This window comes from Pleurodeles waltl, chromosome 5 (assembly GCF_031143425.1).
Source record: "Pleurodeles waltl isolate 20211129_DDA chromosome 5, aPleWal1.hap1.20221129, whole genome shotgun sequence".
NCBI lineage: Eukaryota > Metazoa > Chordata > Amphibia > Caudata > Salamandridae > Pleurodeles > Pleurodeles waltl.
Window position 1 is genome coordinate 513163036 of NC_090444.1, and position 22573 is coordinate 513185608.

Here is a 22573-nt window from a genome sequence, read left to right on the forward strand (position 1 = left end):
CTCAATGATCCATCTGGTTCACCCATGTGCCTCATTATAATGTTCCTCAGGTTTGGATAGCCAAAGTCACCTGCAAGTATTGAGGGACCACATTCAGCTTCACACAATCCGATGGGGGGGGGGGGGGGGGGGGGGGGGGGGGGGGGACACCTGAAGGTATACACTAACATACAGTGGGTGGGGACCAAGGCTCACCTATTAGCCACACCCTGTGCCTCTGTAGTTGGGCCACCACATTTGGGATGCTGCTATTCCTCAGAACAAAGGCATCATGCACCGACCCAGGATACTTAGCATTGACGTGGGAGATGTACTGGTCCACTGGGCACACCATCTACATATTCAGTCAGTGGAAATAATTCCTGAACACCTGTTCATTCTGGCGGGGGGAGGGACAAACGCAATATGTGTCCCATCAATCGCCCCAATAATGTTGGGGATATGTCCCACTGCATAGAATCCGGCCTTCACAGTGGCCAAATCTTCCACCTGGGGGAAAGAAATGTAGCTGCATATGTGTTTGACTACGGCTGACAAGACTCTTGTCAGCACGATTGAGAAGATCGGCTGTGACATTCCTGCTGCCAAGCCTACTCTCACTTGGAAAGAACCAGTTGCCAAGAAATGGAGCACTGATAGCACTTGCACAAATGGGGGGATCCCAGTCGGATGATGGATAGATGAGATCAGGTCTGGCTCCAATTGGGCACACAGCTCTGTGATTGTGGCCCTGTCCAATCTATAGGCGAGGACAATGTGCCTGCCCTCCAGTGTAGCCAAGTCCACAAGGGGTCTGTACACAGGGGGATGTCTCCACCTCCTATTCATCCGCAACTGTAGGAATTTAAGGGACACAAGAATGAGTAGGCTGTCACAACTGGAACAATGGAACCACAACTTCAGTGTACTTGGTGCACATATGTAATGGGACAGTGTTAAAGGCAAGGGATGTGCCAATCTAATCTGTGACGCAGTTAATGTTGACACGACCACTGTTCCCCCCCCCCCCGAAATGGCGCCTGTCCTGTATGTAGGGACAACTAGAAGTGAGGTAATTCCGCCAACGTTGTGCGTCATAGCGGGAGGCGGTCTTGCATCACTGTGCAATTCCTCATTGGATAATATGGGGCTCTATGGAGTACAGTGGCCAATGGGGAGGTGTGATGGTGTACACCGCCGCGGACGTGACCGCCATTTTCTATCTGATTCCTCACTTGTTTCCTGACCTTCAACAGGAGAACACCTAAACTGTGTGTGCTGCTGTGACCTGTGTCTGGAACCCACCATGGCCCGTGTGACTGGGGAAAGGGCCCCTGCCTTCAATTCGGAGGAGTTGGAGCGACTGGTGGATGGGGTCCTAGCCCAGTACGGACTGCTGCATGGGCCTCCAGACCAACAGGTGAGTACACATTGGGCACGATGCATGTGGGAAGGATGCATGGAGATGAGTGTGCAAGCATTGTGTTATCAAGGGTGAGGGGCGGGGGAAATGTCTTGTGGTGGTGTACATGATGTGCACCGGGCGATGTGTGTGCCAGTGGTGATGGAAACGGGTATGGTGGGCCATTTGTGTGACAGGCTGGACTGATTGTTTAATGGTGTTCTCCTGTCTGTATTGCCTCTGCAGGTCAGCGCCCATCAAAAGAAGGGATTATGGTGTGCCATCGCCAAGGAAATGCGGACCCTGGGTGTCTATGGCAGGCAGAGCGCCCACTGTCAGAAACGGTGGGAGGACCTGAGACGTTGGGCACGGAAGACCGCAGAGGCCCAGCTGGGGATTGCGTCCCAACGAGGAAGGGATGCCTGTCGGAACCTGACCCCTCTGATGGCCCGCATACTGGCAGTGGCCTACCCTGAGCTGGATGGGCACTTGAGGGAATCACAGCAGCCACAAGGGGGTGAGTACACTGTGTAGCATTCCAAAATTTGGCAGGTGGGGTGGGATCCGGGTGGTGGATGTGAGGTAGTGGGTTCCCCTAAGGACAGGCCAGACATTGCAGCGTGGGTCAACTCTAAGGTAATGGGTTTATAGCAAATGCAGGTAAACTAGCTTGTTAGCATTCCATTTCAGACAGGGCTTTGTGGGTACCAGGAGGGGTGCAGTTGGCAGTGTGTGACCCTCATCTTGCCTTAGCATCTAGCTATATCACTGGCATTGCAATGCATAGTGCTTAAGCCTGATCCCTGTGTGTGACAGCTGTGGTGTTGGTGCAGTAATCTACCCAGTGTTTCCTTTGTCTCTCTCCCATCTTTCTCGTTCTGTCATCCTGTCCTTGTGTGCATTAGCATTATCTGGTGGAGGAGCAGGTGCACCGGTGACAGAGGGAGCTGTATCCCACAGGACCCAGGAGGTAGAGTCCACCGACGCTGAGGGAACCAGTGGGACGGAGGGCGAGAGGAACACGACGGCAGAGACAGGAGGTGACAACACAGACTCAGATACCTCCTTCGGTGGGAGCTCCCTGGAGGTGGCGGACACCTCTATGACCACCCCAGCTGCAGGTACAGCCACCACCCCCGTACCAGCACCGTCCTCCCAGTAACCCCTAAGCAAGCTGCCCATATCCGCTCACCCAAGAGAGTGGGCATCTCCTTCGCCCCAGGCACCTCAGGCCCTGCCCCAGTGAACCCTGCTGCCCTGAGTGAGGAGGCTATTGACCTCCTGAGATCCATCTCCGTAGGGCAATAAACCATTTTGAATGCCATCCAGGGGCTGGCAGACCAAATGCAACAATGCAATGCATTCCTGGAGGGCATTCACGGTGGATTGGTGGCACAACAGAGATCGATTTAGGCTCTGGCCTTCTCTCTAATAGCAGCCATTGTCCCTGTTTCTACCGTCCCCCTCCAACTATCACTTCCCAGTCTTAATCTCCTCAACCCCAACCCATCCCAGGCACACATCGATGCGCATGTACACAAGACAACACCCAAGAGTGGCACAGGCAAACACAGGCACCACACTTCATTCCACCAGCATTCACGCAAATACCAGGCAGTTGCAGACACAACAACATCCACTGCCTCCACTGTCTCCCCCTCCTCTTCCACCTCCCTCCCAGTCACGTCCACACTCACACCTGCATGCACTGCACCAACATCCACCACCAACATCAACACACCAAGCAGCACACACACACCTCACTAGCAGACACCTCCACAACATCCATGCACACGTCCCCCGTGTCCTCTCCCACCCTGTCTGTACCCCCCCTCCTAAAGGACACAAACACAAGCACTCACACACCCAACAGCCATCCACCTCACATCAGCATACTGTCCATGCACCTGCACCCAAATCCAGCAAACATACACCTCCTACAACCACTACCTCAACCGCCACTCCCATCCCTCTTCCATCCTCCTGCTCCACCGTCCCTAAGAAGCTTTTCCTTGCCCAACTTGACCTCTTCCCTCCCCCGTCCTGCCCGTAAGAGCAGGGTCCCAACTATCCACCCCAGCACCTCATCCAAACACTCCAACGGCCAGTGGTGGCACCACCTAGTCATGGTGGGAAGTCAGTGAAGGATCTCACTCCACCAGCCACGAAGGGGAAGGATCCCACACCTCCAGCCAGAAAGAGGAAGGAGCCTGCTCCTCCAGCCAAGAAGGGGAAGGAGCCTGCACCTCCTGCTTTGAAGGGGAAGAAGTCCTCGACTCCTGTCCGGAAGCCTAAGGAACACGTACAACCTGCCATGAAGGGGAAGAAGCCATCTACCCCTGCCAGGAAGGGTAAGGATTCCACGCCCCATGTCATGGAGAGTAAGAAGCCCTCTCAGGGTGACACCTCCACCACCACCAGGGGTCACAGGCCCCCACCGCCAGCTGAGGAAGTGCAACCATCACCACCTGCAGAGGCTGCCCAGGAGGCACCTCCATCAGCCACCACACTGCAGCTATCAACACCTGCAGAGGCTGCCCATGTGGCACCTCCATCTGCCACCACACTGCAGCCATCACCACCAGCAGAAGCCATGTGGGCCACCCTCCAGAACCAGTGGGAGAGTCACCCACTCCAGAGACTGTGGCTTTGCACTCCCCAGCAGAGAGAAATGGGCATGGATGCAAATAGTTTTTTGTGTGCAGCTGTACATGTGTATGGTGTGTGTGTGTCTGGTGTGTGTTGTGCGTGTATGTGTCACTCTCCTTTTCCTCCCTCCCTTGTGTGCTAGGAAGATGTATTCACCATTGTTGTCTTCCTTGGTGTTCCAGGTGGAGCATAACGTAGAAGATCATTGGAAAAACTTCAGTTTGGGTTCCATGGTGGTGTTGTTCTTCCCTGTCTCCCCGATGGCGAGTCTTTTGGTGAGTCTTTGTCTCCCGCCTGGCTGTTGATGGTGACCACAGGCGTGCGTGGTGTTTCTGCCCTGGCGGATGTGAGGTACATTGGCTGTCTATGGGAGTTATCAACGCCATGGCAGGAATTTGGCAGTAATTATCGTCAGCCTGTTGGCAGTATTACCGCCACTTTATCACTCACCGCCAGGGTGTAATGAGTTCTAAATAGCAAACTCTATATAGAATGCATGAATACAGAAGACCAAGCATAGAAAAAATATGTTCACTTGCACACAATAGTAGGAATACCCAGGCAGATCAATTCAGCTTTGGGGTTCACCCGAATATAGTAAGAGAGAAATTCAGAAGGTAATGACAACTGAAACAATTGATGAAGCAGTTCTGTTACAGCAAAAACACCATTTTTGCTGGGCTTAAAATAAAGTAGGGTTAAGAACATAATGCAGATTTTAACTGTGGAAGATACAGCTTATTTCACACAGTCTGAAAATGTAGCCAGGTATGAACTAGATATGAACTAATGCAAATATACAGGGAGTGCAGAATTATTAGGCAAGTTGTATTTTTGAGGATTAATTTTATTATTGAACAACAACCATGTTCTCAATGAACCCAAAAAACTCATTAATATCAAAGCTGAATATTTTTGGAAGTAGTTTTTAGTTTGTTTTTAGTTTTAGCTATGTTAGGGGGATATCTGTGTGTGCAGGTGACTATTACTGTGCATAATTATTAGGCAACTTAACAAAAAACAAATATATACCCATTTCAATTATTTATTATTACCAGTGAAACCAATATAACATCTCAACATTCACAAATATACATTTCTGACACTCAAAAACAAAACAAAAACAAATCAGTGACCAATATAGCCACCTTTCTTTGCAAGGACACTCAAAAGCCTGCCATCCATGGATTCTGTCAGTGTTTTGATCTGTTCACCATCAACATTGCGTGCAGCAGCAACCACAGCCTCCCAGACACTGTTCAGAGAGGTGTACTGTTTTCCCTCCTTGTAAATCTCACATTTGATGATGGACCACAGGTTCTCAATGGGGTTCAGATCAGGTGAACAAGGAGGCCATGTCATTAGATTTCCTTCTTTTATACCCTTTCTTGCCAGCCACGCTGTGGAGTACTTGGACGCGTGTGATGGAGCATTGTCCTGCATGAAAATCATGTTTTTCTTGAAGGATGCAGACTTCTTCCTGTACCACTGCTTGAAGAAGGTGTCTTCCAGGAACTGGCAGTAGGACTGGGAGTTGAGCTTGACTCCATCCTCAACCCGAAAAGGCCCCACAAGCTCATCTTTGATGATACCAGCCCAAACCAGTACTCCACCTCCACCTTGCTGGTGTCTGAGTCGGACTGGAGCTCTCTGCCCTTTACCAATCCAGCCACGGGCCCATCCATCTGGCCCATCAAGACTCACTCTCATTTCATCAGTCCATAAAACCTTAGAAAAATCAGTCTTGAGATATTTCTTGGCCCAGTCTTGACGTTTCAGCTTGTGTGTCTTGTTCAGTGGTGGTCGTCTTTCGGCCTTTCTTACCTTGGCCATGTCTCTGAGTATTGCACACCTTGTGCTTTTGGGCACTACAGTGATGTTGCAGCTCTGAAATACGGCCAAACTGGTGGCAAGTGGCATCGTGGCAGCTGCACGCTTGACTTTTCTCAGTTCATGGGCAGTTATTTTGCGCCTTGGTTTTTCCACACGCTTCTTGCGACCCTGTTGACTATTTTGAATGAAACGCTTGATTGTTCGATGATCACGCTTCAGAAGCTTTGCAATTTTAAGAGTGCTGTATCCCTCTGCAAGATATCTCACTATTTTTGACTTTTCTGAGCCTGTCAAGTCCTTCTTTTGACCCATTTTGCCAAAGGAAAGGAAGTTGCCTAATAATTATGCACACCTGATATAGGGTGTTGATGTCATTAGACCACACCCCTTCTCATTACAGAGATGCACATCACCTAATATGCTTAATTGGTAGTAGGCTTTCGAGCCTATACAGCTTGGAGTAAGACAACATGCATAAAGAGGATGATGTGGTCAAAATACTCATTTGCCTAATAATTCTGCACTCCCTGTAGTAGTTAAATTGTTTGGTTGTCTTTTCTTTCACAAGTTCTGGAAAAATGGGCATGCAAAGCGGGAGTCCTCATACCAAATGAAGATGATTTTCCTTAATAAAAGACCTCGGCTCCAAGGGTATAAGAATTGTGTTTTTTCACAAATCTGAGGTCCGGAGCACCATTATTTAAGGGTTACACACATTAGTTGTGAAACATTATAGGAACAGTAATGTATGATGATCCACAGAACATAGTAAATTAATATAAACATATGGGAATACAACTGGAATACTAACACCACAATTAAGATGTTTTGCTAAACTTAAACGATAATCACTGAGGACACCAGATTAATGTCAAGCATTTCTTAGACTGTGTGATTATTACTTGATGTTGAATTACAGATTTGATAACTGGTGCATTTTAGCGCTAGACAGCTCTCAATCAGTTTGACCATTAGCCAGAAAACAGATGATGAGAATAGCAGCAGAAAGGAAAAAATATACACCTTCTACTAAGAAGCAGCACCAATTTTCAACAAAAGATATTTTATTGATTAGTGCTGCGAGAAAAGCTTTTTCTATCTTTGGATCTCTTCTAGACCTATTGTCATATTATTCAGTAGTATTAATGATTTTATTAGCAGGGTTTAGAAATCCAGCATTAAAGAGCTGACAAATGGAATGCAAATTAAAAGAACCAAAAATCTTCCCATTGCAAGGGGTACTTTTGAAGAAATAGTCAACGAGTTAAAGAAACCTTAGTGTGTTCCAATGCCCAGTACAGTAGAGCAATGCGATCAGGCCGTTGGTATCAACACCACTATAATAAAAATGAAAAATCTCTAGATTGCTTTGTTCAGTTATGCGTACAATTTAGCATACTGAGAGTAATTCCAGGCAGAAATTCAATGCTACGAGGTTTCCCAATTTCCAAAAATAATTCACTTTACAATGCCCTTGGACAACCACTACAGGTCTGTACTGTTTTTTAATATTTACGCTTTCCGTTTATGGTACTGTTGTAATCTGTGGTTCCTTCTGCTGTGTATTTTTCATGCACAATTAATATCAATGTCTTAATACAGTATTTTTAGAATACACACTAGGAATGGGGCATGAACAGCACACTGCGTAAACAACTGGTAGCTTGTGTTTACTGTATTGTAAATGTAGATGCTGTGGTTTCTCCTTTGTACACAGGTATTATTTTGTCAGCCTCAACTATGGTGGTCATTATGACTTTGGCGGTCTTCAAGGGAGACCGCCAAAATCACGGGTAGTTGATTGTCCGACTGGGGAGGGAGATAGAGGGTGGAGGGTGATGTGTGTGTGTTGTCTGCGTGCATGCATGTAAGTGTGTATGTGTGTGTATGCAAGAATGAGTGATATGGTGAATGCGTGTTTCTCTGCGTGTCACTATGCGTGTTTGGATGGGTGTGAGTATGAGTGTTTGGATGGGTGTGAGTATGCATGTTTGCGCTTGAATATGCGTGGTTGCGCTTGAATATGCGTGGTTGAATGTGTGTGTGAGTGCTGAGGTGAATGCGAATATGGAGGCATGTGAGTGAATGCGTGTATGTAAGTGTAGGTGAATGAATATGCATGGTGAGTGTGGGTGTCTGTGTGCGTGTGCATGTTTGCAGGGGGAGGAGGGACGGGGTGCTGTGTCTGGGGGGGAGTTTAGTGTTTGCTGTGGGGGTGGGGGATTCGTCTACCAGTGACGGGGAAGAAATTCCCTGTCACCAGTAGCCTTTCTGTCAGGGTTTTCGTTGCAGTGCTAGTGTCAGGGAAACCCTGGTGAAAGGGCAGCCCCTAATACCGCCAGCGGTCTTCTGTGGACTGCCGGGTCGGAGATGCACATCTCCAGCCTAGCAGCTCCGACCGCCATGGCAGTATGAGTGGAGATGTGGCGGTTTGGCAGAGGTCAACCCGCCACACTCATAATGTGGCAGTCTTCGCCGCCAACCTGTTGGTGGTGAAACCGTCACCTTTGCCCTGGCAGTGACCCTCTATGTTTGCAAGGTTAAGAAGAGTATTAGAAAGGAAAGTCACCAAAACAGTGCCGTCATTCAGGATACCAATTGAAGGGCCTGATTTAGATACTGACAGACGGGTTACTTTGTCACAACGGTGACGAATATCGCGTCCGCTGAAATCGAAATCCCATTATATTATAGGGGATTTGGATTTCAGCTGTCGGGATATCCATCACCGCTGTGACAGAGTAATCCATCTGCCAATATCTAAATCAGACCCTAAGTTACTGAAGGCAGCAGAATCATTCTATTAATGGTTCCAAACAAGATCTACATCCCAAAATGGATAGGGCTTGTGCCCAATATGGAAACAACCCTTCAGATTGATGTTCAACTACATAATTCTGAAGGAAAGATGCAAGTTCCTGTTGGCTTATATTGCATACAGATGGGTACTGCAGGCCTTCACCCGGATACTAGGTGATAGACAAAAAAAGCATATGACAAAAGGTTAATCTCTCTCTCCCCCGAGCCTACTTAGGGAAATACAACCTATAGTTCTCTCTTTCTTTGGATGTGCACTACAATGCCAACAGTGAGATGAAGAATGCCATAACGAGATGACTACATGTACAAGGTATTACATCTTTACTACATCAGTACAGCTGGAGTTCAGGGAGTGTCTCACTGACTGAAAGGAACACTAGTCACCAAGATGAGTTTCTCCACAGAATATAGTAATTTACAGTAACATGCCAGTTGTTTCAGTCCACAGCAACATAGCGCTATTCTGACTGAAGGAAAGGGAATGGTTAAGGAATTTATGGTACAGACTCTTGCACTCACAGACAGCTGGAAATTTACTGAGATTGAGATCAGGATGGATATTTTAGGTAAATTATTTTTTTATTTTACAAGTCTGAAACGGACTAGGTATACAGAAGTCGTATGTATTGCCAACTACTACACTAGCTCTTACCTTGATGAGCATGGGGATGCTAAAGAGCCTGATTGCAAGATGGCAGCCATTGCGTGAGGCTCTGCTGGCCAGAGTTGCATATCCACTACTAACCCACCTTAAAATGTGGCACTGGGACTTGCTGACAGGCTGCCCACATCTATGATGCTCAGCTGAACCCAACTATCCCTGTGGAGTCGCCGCTGAGGACACAGAGGAGCGGTTTGCTGGTTGCAACTGGGTGACAGCCTGGCTGCTGTTGCCGCGTGGAGTGGGCCCAATAATCTGTCTCTTGTGGCCCTGTGCCACTCTGCTGGAAGCAGCTGGAGAAATAAAGAGCTGCGGCTGCTCCTGCAGAAGGGGCTACAGCTACTGGGCAGACCTATGGAGCGTTGACGAAAGCGGCACTGGCTTCTTTGCGGGTCACCTGCTCGGCTCCAGAGTTGCAGCCTCTGTGGCCTGCTCAGACGCCAGGACATGTTTCGATGCACAGCCGCCCCCCGTCCAAGTGTGGGCCAGATGAGGAAACAGAAGTGCGTCGCACTTTGTAATTATACTGGTCCCTGGGGAGGTGCGGCGATGCACTGGAATTGCCAGGTGTCCAGCGGCTGGGAAGCGAAGCTGAGGAGTGGCCTGACATTTCAGCATGACCGCCCCTGGGGACTACTTCCAATCCCCTGTGGGCTTCATTACTCTACTGTTGGCGGGAACATGAATGGTGCATCACTGACCTTAATAATTAGTGCAGGTGACAGCATCGCCCACGCACGTCCCCCTGCCCGTCTGGATTGCTCCTTGGGCTGCTGCCCCCGGCGTGAACACACTGGTCCTGCCTCTCCCACTGGCCTAAACAACATAACGCCTGGTTCAGGCTCCCGACTTTTGCAGCATAATTAGACTCACTGCCTCGGTTGCAGATGGCACTGGGAGAAACCGTACATCCGGTGGAGGCGCACAATTGCAGCTGAGATCCCTGCCCAGCCAGCCTGCTTGTACCCCCTGTGGAGCCTTCCCAGGGCATTGTAGGGTCCTAGCCAGCACTACTTGTGACATCCCTGCAACACAGAGTGCCCTGGGCTCTTCTCCTGTGACACCCCCTTCATGGACTTCTCCTATGTGGTATCCGGCCCATTCCCCAACCCCCCGCCGTCCTTGCAACTCCTGCATGATCGCCCCAGGGAGCAACTAACGCATCTCACTGGGCCCGGTCCACGAGCTGCTGCAGGGTATAATACTAGCCTCTACACACCTACCGCTTTGCCCCTCCCTCCAATAAACAAAGACTGAACTTCTCGTAGAAAGTCCCTAGCTAGGGGGCAATAGCACTGCCTAAGATGAGGACCTCAGAAGGTCACCTATCCTAGACACCAGACCCTTGGATGCCGTTGCCACTCCTGGTGGCTTATTCAGGTGGATGTGTTAAGGGAATATTTCTGCTCAGGAGAGGTATGGCTGCACCACGTCAAATCTCCCCCCGGCCAGCCTGCTCGTGCCCACTTCGGTGCCCTCCCAGGGTGTGGCGGGGCCTTGCCGGCATAATTTGTGGATTCCCCTCCACCAGCCCTCTTACTTCGGAGGTGAGGTGGAGTCCCGGGACTGGTGGAGAGCACCGGTGGGAAGCGCATTCTGAACAATCTCCCCTGGACCACCCTGACGGGGTAGCCAGGCAAGATGGTGAAAACCAGCGCCAAACAATCTAAATTATCCTTTGATCAGTGCTGCCAGATGAGCCACTGCCCAGGACCCTAATGGTGCTCAGCCAAGGCAATCGCAAACGGATGACCCCACATAGGATCCAGATAGCTGCCCAATATTCTTAGACCTGAAGCACAGTCTAAAGGCTTTTGATACTAAAACCGATTTATTAACAGACAGATATGACCGCATGAAGCACAAAGCCGACAATCATGATGAACACATCGACCACCTGGAATGACGCACCTCAAAGGTTGAAAATAGCCACCAGACGACTAGCAAGAGACTATTAAAAATGGATTTTTTTTATTCCTGGAAGTGGTGCGTAGAATAACAATTTGGGAGGGCAGTGTAAAAGGAACAATATATGGATCATAGGGATTACAGAAGAAACGGCGATGGGCCAAATGGAAAACTATGTTGAGACCATGCTGTTTGGGGATTCCCTTTCTAATGTGCTCATTGTAAAGTGTGCCCATCAATCACTTGGACAGAGGTCATCCCCAGGGCACCTGAGAGACACATCATCGCCCTTCTCAATTATCGGGACCGCGAAACGGTTCTGCGCCTGGCCAAGGAGTGACAGACTTTACACTACCAGGGCAACACGGTCTAGATTTTTAGAGACTTCACCTCTGTGGTACAGGCTGTCCAGAGAGATTTTCTACTGATCAAACGCACCCTAATGAAGACAGATGCAAAGTATTCACTTATTTTCCCTGCCAAACTCTGAATATTTCATTCAGGAAAGACAGACTATTTTAACTGACCCGAAGGCGGCTGGCAAATTTGTTAAAACCATTCAGAGGGCCTCACCATGACCGTTCCCAGTTGCAGAAAACACTGAGACTTGACATCTCAGCAAAAACAGCTGTGTGATGGAACATTATAGGGGTAGTACTTACTACAGACCAAGCTGGTGGTCTGCTTTGGCATGTCTTGGCCACCTACCTGTTTCTACTCCGGCCACCCGGCAACTTTGTGACTGGGAGGGTGTCAGACCTCTAGTCCCCCCCGTACGGAATGAGTTCCTGCTACTTTTCTCTATTCTCTAAATTGGACATTTTCAGTGATAGGGATGGGCAGATTTGGCCTATTGTGGGGTCAAAGTGGGAAGTGGGTGGATTGTTGGGGTAATATTGTTGTTTACAGTTGTTAAACTAAGTGAAATTCTTCCCTTTTCCCTTCACTGGCCACTCAGCATCATTCAGCGAATTTTCAAACAGGCAACCAATATCAAGTACATAAGGTACTCCTTTTTTCCTCCTCTCGTTATCCTATGCGCCTGCTTAGGTGTTTAACGTGTAACATACGCAAGGGGCAACATGTGCTGACCTACCTGTAGCATCAGCAGATAGACATAGGCTTTTTGGAAGAGGTACACTGGTACACACTCTAGCACGCTTACGAGCAGGATGGGTTGGTGAAAAACATGTAGCCTATTACCTGTGTTATGCAAAAGGTGTGGCGAAATTACTCCGCAAGGGTTTTTACTGGCACACCCGCCGGGTCCTTTGTGACCTTTCAGGCCGTTAGGTATTGGTTGCTAGGACACTGTAGGGCAATCCACTGAGACTGCTATCAATCTATGACCCTAATGTTGACGACCCCTGCTTCTTCGCTGGGGTTTGCAAGCTGGTAGGCACCCTGGGTCCAGGCGCAGCTTTGTGGGTTAGAAACTTCAGCATGGTCCTGCACCCTATAGTTGACTGTTCCAGCGATACCAGATGTCCACACATGGGCTCTGCTGTGCAGTTGCATCGTCTTATAGACAACAATTGCCTCTGGGACCTCTGGTACGCTAAGCATGTGGGAGACGCTGAAGGCACATGTATTATGTCTACACATTCCACTTGGTCACACATCGACTACTGGCTGGTGACATGTCATACTGATGCTTGGACCACTAAGGTGGAACATTTGGCCAGGGTGCTGTCCGACCACGCACTGGTTCTGCTGGAACTGAGCCCACCGGACTGCACTAGGCGCAGCTTAACGTGGCGGCTCTCTCCGGGAGCCTTGCGGGATCATGTCTTTAGAGAGGAAGTTAGAGGTGCCATTGTGGACGGTTTTGAACAAAACAGGCATTCTGTTTCTACCCCCTCTACACTCTTGGAAGCTTTCTAAGTGGTCCTTAGCTGGGTTTTTTATTGCTAAGCAGGCGGACGTGCTGTAGGCGCTGTTGGTTGAGCTAGGCTGCCTGAAGGCAGAGATCTGCACATCTGAGAGCCAAAATTTTGAGCAGTGCTCACCCGCGGTGTTGGCAAGCATCAAGGGCAGGCTGGCAGACCATGAAGATGCGGCACAGCTGGAGACTCACTATCTGTGAACTGAAACATGAGGCAGGTAAGCATTGGCTTTACACCTGAAACCACTTACCTGTGATGAAAGGGTTTTTACCCGAAACACATCACAACATTGTGAGACCTGTTATTTTATTCTGAATAAAAGCGATTGGAAGTTACTGGAGCTGGGCCTTAGCATTTCGTTTTGGCTACATATATGTATGTATACATACATACATATATTTCCATGTGGCGATCGCCACTAGGTAGTTATAGTTAGGACCATGTCTCCATAGAAAAAGCATATTTTGACTTGCCTATATCTTTAGCAAATCTTCATGGAAAAAAAAAAGTGCCCTGGTGATTCTTGTTGCGCACTGAAAGTTTCGGGGTGATCCATTAAGCAGGGGCAGAGAAAAAAAAAAGGCCTACCTCCAATGCATGTCTGGCTTGGACTAGGTGACAGCTACACTTGTGCATTACCTTAATACACCCGCTACACAGGATACTCAGCTGCATCTGCATTCACCCGCATACTGATGTGTCTTCCTGAGGAGGAGTGTGGGAAGGGCTCTCACTTATACCTCAAAGGGTAGTGGCCAGGGCCCTCACAAAGGGGCTGATTACTTCCAACTGATAGTTTGGAGATGGGGCTGAGCTGAAAGGGGGACCTGTGCATTTCACAGAAACCTTTTTAAGTTGCCCCCCACATCAAAGGCGTTTTCTAGTACTGGACCTCCGACCACTCAAATAAGTACACTTCTGGACTCAAGGAAACGCTGCTGGAGTAATCAATCAACCAATCAGTAATTTGTTAAGCGCGCTACTCACCCGGTAGGGTCTCAAGGTGCGGGGGGTGTGGAGGGGTGCTACTGCTCGAAGAGCCAGGTCTTGAGGCACTTCCTGAAGGTCAGGAGGTCCTGGGTCAGACGTAGGTTGACGGGGAGGGAGTTCCAGGTTTTGGCGGCAAGGTGGGAGAAGGATCTGCTGCTGGTTGAGTAAAGGCTGCTGTGAGTCAGTATTACCACTCTGCCAGGACTGCCCGTTCCCAGGACCGGCTGCCCCGCACTTTTGACTGCTGAGCTCTGCCCAGTAGCCAAGGACTCATCAAACTGCCCAAAGTGACTCCGAGTGGCTTTGCAATACTTTGCCACACTCTTTCTTCAACAAATCTGAGCGGCTTTCCTGGACGCTGCCGTCCACTTTTATCAACAACCCTGAGCGGCTTTGATGGACTTTCTCGCCCACTTTCATCAACATCCCTAGCAGCTTTGCTGGACTATGCCGCCCGCTTTCATCAACAACCTTAAACCGCTTTGCTGAACATGGCCATTCGCTTTCATCAAAGGCCTGAGCAGCTTTGTGCATTTTACTGTCCCCTTCAACCTTCATGGCCCAGTGCTGTGGCAGTGTTTTCCCCATGTTGCCACCTGCCTCCACCTCGCAGTTCCCCAGTGGTCCCCACCTGTTTCCTTGCGACCGTGCTGGAGAGTAAAGCTACCTAACGCTCAGCCACTCTTTAAGAAGAACGCTCCCTTGACATTACTGTACTCTGTGGAGATGACACTCGTACAGAGGCGTCCCCTGCACCACTGCTTTATCCTGTAACCATACATCAGCCTTGTTTTGCTTCACCCTAAAAAGTGATTAACTACATAATTAATGGATTGGATTTCTGCCTTTCTGATCTTGATTTATGCAGATAAACAAGCTTTGTTTTTCAACACCTTTGTGGAGTCCATTGTGGTGGACCTCCTGTGATTACTGTGTGTATGTTGCACAAAAACTTTACACATCGCCTTCTAAGTTAAGCCTGCCTGCTCTGTGCCAAGCTACCACAGGGTTATCACAGGTTAATTTAGATCGTGCGTTTTAACTTGCCCCAACTGTGAATGTGATTTCTTCTTGGACCACTGCCAACTAGAGACCCCATTTCTAACAGTTCAATTGAGCACTGGAGGGAAATCAACTATTTAATAATTAATTTATTCAAATTTTGCCTGCCTCCCCAGGCCTCCTATACAGAGCAATGGATCCTCAAGAGATACCAATTATATATTAATTTATTACATTTTTCCTGCCTCCCACAGGGGCCCTACGGATCCCGGAGGGACAGCAACTATTTAATAATTATATTGATTTTTGCATGCCTCCCAAAGGTGCGCTGTGGGACCTGTAGCGATACCAGGTATTTTTATACTAATTCGATTGATTGTTACCTAAACCCTTCCAGCCTTGAGGTATTCTACCATTTATTCTTTTATATGATTGTTGCCTGCTCCTTCCCAGTCTCACTTAGGAGCCCCATTGGTCCTGAAGGTACACCATCTATTTATTAATTTACATGATTTGTGCCTAAGCCTCCTCTCCCATCTCTCCTAGGGGCACTACGGGTCCTGTAAAGACAACAGTTATGTTTATATTAATTCAATCCATTTGTATAATATTGTTATGATGACAATGTTGGTGATGTTTACATGCATTGCACTGACAAGAATTGCCAGGTTTCACTCTCCGCCTCCTTGACTGCAGGTGCACAAGAGGATATTATTAAGGTGCAGAGAAGTCTTTGAATTTGCTGACACGGAGGTCCAGAGACCTTTCTGCTAAGTGTTTCTGCTCGTCTTGCAATGCTGACCCATACAAGAAGTAAAGAAGATAGCCTCAAAGATGGAGGTTCTTGACATGAAAATGGCCAATGAGAAGACGTCTGCTGTGCATGCCACCACTGACACTTGACCTCATCCTTTTTTCAGGGCAACAAAGCACACCTACTGCACCCTCCTCTAGGCAGGAAGAGGTTCTGAAACGATCACCCCTGGATCAACAATAGCACCACCACCACTATCAAACTAAAACAGATGTTTCTCAGAACTGCAGTGAGTTCAGTCATGGCTAAAAGCAATGAATCAGAAAAAATTGGCCCCAGCAGCAAACTGAATTTTCATCACAAGAAATGTAACAACCACCACAGTATGCTACACTAGATCTTCCAGAGGTAAGGGCACACAGGAAAGCTGCTGTTCTGACTGCTCTTCTATTCCAAATTAAGTTCACAACCTCCCACAAGAAAAAAGAGCAATTCACCATTTCTCTAACCCCCTCGTCTAATGATCTTGATATGGACTTGCTCCCCACTAAAACCCACCATGGGAGAAAAAGGGAAAAGAAGGTTGCAGAAGCCTTGGAAGTGGGAAAATTATGAACCACTGATAGTTTGTGTGGAGAGTGGCACAGGGCAGGTGGCTTTATTCACCCTCCTCCGAGTCGTGTAATATGACTAACAACCCCAAGATTCTATCATTTTAATAGCCCCAAAACCTGTAGTAACCACCACCAACATTACCAAAGTATCTGCCCACCTAAGAGAAAGGCCAACAACCACCTAGGTCCACCTAAACAAAATCTCCAGGCACTAGCTCTGTAAGAAAGCTCTCCTTCCCAGTTTGGGGGTTGCTCACTTTGCAGCGAACCACATTGGACACACCATTTTGGATACAGATAAACAATCACGGAGGACTCGGGCATTTGGCCTGGTGACTAATTGGTTAGTGCTAACAAAGAAAGCTAACTGACCATAGGCTTTGCAGCTGGAAATCAATTTTATCCAAGTCAGAAATAGATGTTCACAAGCTGACCATTACTTGAAAAAAAAAAAAAGATGCCTGTCTCCCATGCCTGGCCCTATATTCCCATTCTTAGCTGTAAGTGAGGCAAAGGTTTGCATCACACCGCTTATGTATGAAGCTTCCACAAGAGAAAAAAGAAGCATTGGCAGGTAGATGGACAACGCACTTCAATCAGATAACACTGGGTCCAAACCGAGGTGGCATGGTGTGCTAAATAATGATGGACTGGGATGTGGCACAAGCAATTACCAATTGCTGAGATTAATTTGGTCATTCCATCCATCACTTTCTTTTAAAGTTTAATGTGTTGCCCTAAGTGGTTAGTATGCCCAACTGTGTCAATGAAGCCAGGCTATTCCCAGCTGATGAATCCTTAACAAGAGCAAAACTAGGCCTGGGTTGTTTGAGCTCCGGTTTAGGGAGGGCCTGACTTCGCAGTTCTGACTGGACTGCTCCCACTGGAGCAGGATCAAGACTGATTTGTATATTGCTGGGTCCAAACTAAGGTGGCATGGTGTGCAAAATAACAATGGACTGGCATGCGACCCAAGTAATTACCAGTAGCTGAGATTAATCCAAGCATTCCATCCATCAATTTTTGTATAGTTTAGGACATTGATGATGGGCACAGCTAAACATTTGTATTGTTTAGGTGATCATGCAGGTTAGTTGCAGCTAGCTGTTTGTGACTGATGGTACTAGATTGGCCCTTAGGAAATTATATGGCAGCTTATATGGTCTGCACCTCGTGCACCATGTTTTCCTTGACTCTTGAATATTGCCATTTTCTCTTTTCATTCTACCTTCCCTTTTGCAAAGTAGAATCTCCATGAGGCTCTTGGCCTGTACTTCACCCCTGCTCTCAAGAAGGACAATGCCAGAAGAATGCCGCCTCACCATTTTCTTCACTTTCATTGTAAATAATTTTGAACTCTGTGTACCGCTACCATTTTGGACTTCAGTCTAGATAGTTATTTATATCTGCGGAGTCTGTTGCTGCTAAAGACGGAGTATCACTAACTGTGATCTTCTCACCATAACAGAAGTGCCACTCTCACGGACTTGTTGAATGCTTTGTTCGTCTCGCTAAACGCATACTTAACTCTTTTACTTACTTATCCAATCATCAAATCCCTTACCCTCTTCCTTCAAATTGTGATATTATTGTATGCTAATCCCCTTCCCCCAAGTTTTGAGATTTATTGTGCTGTTAGCTATTTCCACAAAAAACAGATCTGACAATTGGAGGGGGGGATATGTGCAAGCACGAGTGAACTGTAGCAGGGGGAGGTTATAAAACATTGGCAATTTGTCTACATCATCCCCCTCATCTAGGCCAGAAAGCGACATAAGTGCAGACAATATATTATAAAAATAGTAGGACATGGACAGCAGTGTGCAATTTTTCTAATACAAAGTATGTCTAACGGAGGATCACTCTGTCTTATGCTTACTTTAGTAAATGACTCCCACTTTACACTATGTTGTCTGAATTATGTTGGTACTGGATTTTCCAGTCAGTCATTCTTTTTTTGTTTCTGGTTGCAGAATGAGAATCCTTCTATGGTGGTTTGCTTGCTCCTTTCAGAATAAGAATAATATTGTTTTTCCTGTGACCTCCTCACTCCTTGGGCCAGTTAGGGCCACAGGCGGTTAATCCTCTTAAGTAAACCGATGCAGCAACAACTTTGAGAGAGAAGGCCAACAATACATTTCTGTTAATGGTAAGAACTAGAAGTAGGGAGTAGTTGAGTCCTATGCCAGGACTATGCATAGTGTAAAAACATCTCTTGTATTCCACAGGCTTTTGTAACTATTATTCCTCCTTAGTGGTGAGTGTAAACTTGATTTGGTGGATAGAACAGTACACAGATATTACTACTGACTGATGGGAGGGGTGAGTGTTCTCAGGTGACAACAAATCACGAAGGGGAGAGGCGAATGTAATATATCATCAATTTTCTAACAATGATTGCATGAGGGTAATGGCCTTGGGACATGCATTGGGGTTATCCTAGTGGAAATGTAGCTCAAAACTAGAGAGACTTTGATAAAGGTATACAACAGGACAATTTATTTGTCATGGGTCTGGTTCGAGGCTCAGTGTTTACTCTTACAGGTAGGCAGATAGCCATGATAATAATAGTAATAAAAACCTACAAATGGGAAAACATCGTGTTTATTTTTTAGAAAAAAAAACAACTCACCCACAACATCTGCAACAACCCCTCCCACTCCTTAAATACCTTACAAATCCACAAAACAAAACTATTCTAAATCTAACCTCTTCTATCCCTTCCTAACTGCTCCCGACTACACCACCCTCAACATGCCCATCCATCTCCAAAATGACACCCCTATAAACGGTTAAATTTTTCTTTAATTTCCCTCCTACCCCGATTTAGTTCTTGAGTACTTTTGAGGAATTTTTGAAGGAGGGCCTTCACTGTTAAGAGGAGAGTGGTGGTGGCTGCTGTGTGGGGCGCGGATCCGCATGACGATCTGTGGTGGCTAGGGCAATGGTGCCCTGTCCTCGGTTTTACCGGCTTGGCCCTGGTCAAAGGGAATGCCACTGCCTCCTTCGCCACGATCACCAGCCTGCAATAAATATCGCAGTCGTCTTAATTTTTTTTTTTTTTTTTTTTTTTTTAGAGGCACAGCACAGCAGCTACCACCTGCAAGTACCCGCCTCCATGGTAACATCAGTGGAGCTTGGAAATGGGTCTCGACCAGGAACACCAGGTTTTGTGAGAAAAGAAGAAAACAATGTGAATTGTACCACCCATTGGAAACATGCTTTCTCAGTCAATCAGGCACACTGGTGCAGGGTCTCTAGGGCCACTGGAATATTTTATGTGTTCCTATGTCCCTATGACTTACACATTATTCACATCATTACTATTTACTGCACCTTGCTTTAGTTAACCCACAACAAGCACCAACATAATTAAAAAAATACTTTTGTGCTCAAAAGAAAAAAAGAAAAGGTTAAATAAATGATTTCACGTGGTAACACTTTGTTCCACCCAACACTTAAGTAATGTGTGTTTAAAAATTGACTAGACTGCAAAGTTAGATACGTTACAATTAGAAACATTCACACTTAAAATTTATGATGCACATTTTATTTTACTATATCATGCAACATTAATAAAGCTAACCTGGCAGGGCAACATGTTTTTTGGACAACTGCTAGCCCATGACAATAGTTCCAGTGTCACTACTCTTTCCGTACTCCAGAGTCCTCTCCAGAGTCTCACCGCCTGACACCATACCCTCTCACTCCTACTTAATTACCAGTACAACAAATTTTATTCCTGAGTTAGGGAGAAGGTGAGAGTGGAGAAAGGTTGATGTTTTAGGCCAGGGCTTGGGCTAGGTTTAGGTTGTGCTATGAACACATTGGATGGTTAACTGAAGGTAGAAGACAGACCAGTATAGGTGATCACATATAAGGGAGTACCTTCAGAACAAGTTGAGTGAGAATTTAGAGCAAATTTAAGGAAAGGGACGATATGGGCAGTGACAGGTATAGTATCGGAGAGCATTAGGCGCTGGGCCTGGATAACATGAACATACCTTTTCTTCTTTCCTTAATTTAAATGGCGATGGGGAAAGACAAACACAGGATGATGGATAACTGTGGGGTTCGGTCTTAGAAAGAAGCATAAAAGTAAAGGACTACTTTAACAAAATGTAATGCAGCAGTTGTTACTCAGAAGGGAGTAGGAATCTGGCTTACTACTTGTCCCAACAACCCCTTGCTCCTCCTTCTCTTCCTCAAAATCTTCATCATGGCTATCCTCATGAGTATCTGCCTTGGCAGGTTCTACAAAAAGAGGCACTTATTTAGTAATGTCACCACCAACTGCAGTGTTTTTCACAAGTAAATAAAAATACCTAACAACACTGAATTTATTACTAGACAAAGAGTCACTTTCAAAGGTGTACTTTGATATTTTAAATATTAAACAAAAACACTGAATGCTTTAAAAGTTTAAAAAACGGGGAAACTGTTAGGAAAGGATCAGAAAAACAATGATTAAAGGAAGGAGAAGAGAATGGAGAGGGGGGCGAAAGAGAGAAGTTGATGACGCAACCTTAAAAAAAGGGTTGGGGGTGCAAGGGAAAAACAAAGAAAACAGGAGAAAGTAGGCTGCAGAAACAGAAAGGGCTATAAACAGCAAACACAAGGCAGTGTGCGGGGTGTACGAACACTACCTAAAGTAGATAAAGGTAAAGTTAGTAAAGAGATAAAAATAGGAAAATACAGATTGACAGAAGGTCACACTGCATTATTATATGTGAGTTTTTTGACTGACATTTAAGAAGAGTAAATAAATAATTTTACATGACGTAACAGCTCTAGAGGGAATGCTTATTGGCATGGTGGAGGCAGCCGAAGATGCAGGCTTCCCAGTCCGGAGTCTCCTCTTCTTCACTGTTCCTGAAAGCAGCAAAGAAAAAAAAGATACTGATTATTAGTAAAGGTATGTACAATAATAATAAAGCACATGCAATATGTATTTTCAGGCAAACAAATATACGTTAGAACAACTGACTCAATTCCCACCCTTTAACCTCCAACCCAAAAGCTGCTCCCTGTCATACGAGTTAATTATAACTACAAATCATAATTCTCCTCCTCTACCTTCATACGTTTCTGATATCATCTGCAATTAAAGTCGACAATATTTGGCTGCACGCCAGGGAGAAGGAAACTGTGCAGCGACAGTAAAGTCATAGAAAAGCCCTACCACACTTGAGATCTTCCTTCGGTCTTCCCCGCTCCCAGACCAACAACCTAATCCTTCATTTACCTTGCTTTAATGCTGCCTGCTGCTGACATCCTAAGAGGCCACAGCTCAAGTTGAATTTGTGAAAGTTTTGCTCAAATCCCAATTCTCAACATTTGGCGTCATTTCCAAGTCCCTTGTGACATACTACCTGACATTATACACTAGTCTCAGTCTGGAGCAAGAACTCCTATGTACAAACTACGTTGAAATAAAACATAGGGACTCATTATGACACTGGCGGGCAACAGATGCCGCCCACAAGTGCCATACCTCCATCATGCTACAAGGGCGGCCTGAACCCCGCCGGCCCTATTATGGTTTCCCCACTGGGCGGGCTGGCAGAAACACTGTTTCCACCCACCAAACCAGCAGGGAACAGGGCCTTAACATTGTGTTTACCAACATGGACAGGCTGCCAGCAGCGTTGCCCTGGTTGATTACAACCGCCGGGACCGCCAGGCAGCAGGCTGGTGGCAGCTTGGCGGTGTCGACGGTTGGACCGTGGCGTGGCAGTCTGACTGCCATGACCGCAGTGTTCTGACCACCACTGTGACCCTGGTGGTCTACTGACCGCCAGGATCATAATGACCCCCAAATTGTATAAAATACCTTGCTGTGTAAATTCTACTTAATGTACACAAAGACAAATCTGCATAACTATCATTATTTAAACACTGAGGGGGTCATGCCAGGGCCACCGACCACGGGAGCACCGCCAACAGGCTGGCGGTGCTCCCACGAGCATTCTGACCGCGGCGGTTCAGCTGCGGTCAGAAGCGGAAAGTCGGCGGTCCCCCGCCGACTTTCCGCTGCTCGGGGGAATCCTCCATGGCGGCGGAGCGCGCTCCGCC

The 22573-nt window shown here is 46.9% G+C and overlaps 1 protein-coding gene across 1 annotated transcript in view; it reads right to left on the reverse strand.

Moving 5' to 3' along the window:
• The window catches only part of HECA (hdc homolog, cell cycle regulator), a 221165-nt gene that overhangs the window by 79553 nt on the left and 119039 nt on the right, over positions 1-22573 (reverse strand). The gene's annotated exons all lie outside the window — the stretch shown is intronic.